Genomic DNA, 2950 nt, shown 5'->3' with positions numbered 1-2950 from the left:
TTTCACTGAAGCTTGACATGTGCTCTAGTTTTACTTAGAAATAGAGAATTATGAAATTTGGTAAAGATGGAATAATTGCCACGCCCTCTACTCTCGTGGGCGGAAACATTAAATTTCATCCGATTTCGATTAGTTTGTAGTCTTTCTTTTATTAGAAAAACCTAAATATAAAATATGGGGAAGATTGGATCACTATAACGTCCAAAACTCACAAAAAATGCGGACCCAGTCATTAAATGTGATGTAATTTTGTTTCCTGCTTTCCACTCTCAGGAAAAAAAGGTTATACTATAAAATGACCTATGTCGAAATACTTGCTTTTTTCCCAATGTTTGGTGAGATTTTTTCGTTGTTCAAAAAACTCTTTTCGCGAAATTATGCAAAAAGAAGCTGAAATTGAAAATTAAAAAAATCAAAAAAATACATATATTTGCATTGTCGCGCGAGAAGAATAGAATTCTCTAAAACATTCGTCTAATTTCAGGACCTTTTTTACTAATAATCTTTAGCATCTACAATTTAAAGTAAATTTTTTTACAAGAAAATAGGGAAGTAACAAATAAATGATGAATATCCTCACCCGAATATTCCACGGCACTTAAATAATTGATTACATTTGAAAAAGAAACACTTGTTTTAATGGGTTAATCGCCAAAGGCAACTAAACTGATTAGACGATATCGCGCCGATTCTCGTATTTGTTCGGAAATGTATCGTTCGTGAAGAAGAGTTGTGAGTAAATAATGTGAAATTGGGTATTTATGACTTTTACTTTTCCCTCTCTAAGTCCAACCGGTTATTTTATCACCTGTCACCATGACTTTTTTCTACCTGCCTCCATATAGTCGAAACACTGTGTCGTTTTAAAGCTAAAGAAACGGGCTTAACATTTCTATATATAAATGGTCAAGATTGTCCTAAAGCTATTAACAGTTGAAATTTTTTAAGTTGATTTGCAATTGAAGGACTAAAGTTAGCAAAACGCAAATTTTATTGCGGATTCCGACAGAATATCGCTTCGTTAACAACATTTGTTGCACAACTTTTTCAATCAAAGAATATTCTAGAAATGGACGTGGCTATAATAAAACCAAAATTCAAAAATTTTGACCTTAACAGTTGAACTTTTTGAAGTTGATGTGCATAGTGAAGACCAGCAAATTAGGGATCTAAAATTATACCGTCGTAATCCATGTTTAATTCTCTATAAAAAAAACGTGGTTCAAAAAATGGGCGTTTTTCAAGAATTATTTTTAGAATATTTTATGGTGGTTTATTTTGTGAGAATCAAAAATTTTTTGTAATTTGTTTTCGAAAACTTATGTTGAGATATACATATGTATTTAGTAAGGTGGTAAACATCGGGTTTTTGCAAAAAGTAAAATTTTATTGCGGATTCCGATAGAATACCTATCCCGATATAATATTTGCACGGCAAGATTTTTCTCTAAGGGGGCAAAGCCCTAGAAATGGGTGTGGCAATTGCAGGAGAAAAGTTATCAAAGCGCAGATTTTATTGCGGATTTCGCCAGGACATCTATATGAATTGAAAATGTTTTGGAACAAATATTGTTAACGAAGCGACATTCTGCCGAAATCCGCAATAAAATCTGCATTTTGCTAACTTTACTCCTGCAATTGCCACGCCCATTGTCCCGTTTGAGAAAAATCTTGCCGTACAAGTATTACATCTGGAAAGGTATTCTATCGGAATCCGCAATAAAACTTTACTTTTAGCAAAAACCCGATATTTAACACCTTACTAAATACATATATCTCAACATAAGTTTTCGAAAACAAATTACAAAAAATTGTTGATTCTCACAAAATAATTCATCTCATCATAAAGAAAAATATTTTAAAAATAGTTCTTGAAAAACGCCTATTTTTTGAACCACGTTTTTTATAGAGAACTAGCCTTTACCCGCGGGTTTCACCCTACGTCTTTATACAAATACGAAAAATAATTTATGTAAAGATGTTATATTTCATTTCTGCTCTAATTCTACTATAGCAGAATACGGCAGGACAGTTGTATAGCTTGGGTGTTTTGTAATGAAATGTAATAATAACTTTTTGGCACAGCAGGTGTTTTTATTTACATTAAAATATCTCCAATAAATTATATATGTATGCAAGTAATAGTAAATGTTGTTATAGCTGATAAAATATTCCACGCCTTTGGGATGTGCCACGCCCCCTTTTACAGACTCATTTATATATATATATCTTACTAAAAGGGTGACAGGTAATAAGATCAACGGAAATAAGGTCAATTGACTTTATTTCCCACCCTGGTGCGAAATAAAGTCAATTGACATTATTACCTTTTTAAAAACGAAATAAAATCAATTGACATTATTTCTCTTTCAAACATTAAATTTGCTTAGTTTCGCGGCGGCCCGCGTCAGCGCGCCACACCGCGCGCGCCGTGCTCACGCCCCGCGTACCCCGGCCTCCCCTTCCCTGTCTCCCGCCGTGCTGTAACGCAGGTAGATTTCAATTTTGTATACGTTGAAATTAAATTTTTATATATTTTAAACATCGAGGGCTTATATTCAATAAAATACCACCCCCTGTCTGCACACTTTTCACAAAGATGGGATTCTGATATAAAAATCCACCTAAGCTTTAACTGTCATCAGTGATATTAATGCTACCTTATATAACGACAGGTAATAAGTCCCAGATGGTTTCTAAAAACACAAATTAGTTTTTGTGCAAATTGCAGATAGAGGGTATTAATGAATTCAAGCCCTCGATATTTCACATTTTTATATTTGTAAGTTATTAGAAGCAGGGATGCCAACTTGGCTCAAACCGTGCCATTTGTCCCTATTTCACTTCAAATGGCACTTAATTTTTCAATTTGGTACAAAGTGCCATAATGGCACTTTTTTAAAAAAAATTACATTTCAATACATTTTTGTGAAATCCTATGCGTGCACTT

This window comes from Rhagoletis zephyria, unplaced genomic scaffold (assembly GCF_001687245.7).
Source record: "Rhagoletis zephyria isolate East Lansing unplaced genomic scaffold, Rhagoletis_zephyria_1.1 Rzeph_scaffold_02543, whole genome shotgun sequence".
Lineage (NCBI taxonomy): Eukaryota > Metazoa > Arthropoda > Insecta > Diptera > Tephritidae > Rhagoletis > Rhagoletis zephyria.
The sequence above is the reverse complement of the archived record's forward strand: the minus strand, read 5'-3'. Positions refer to the sequence as shown.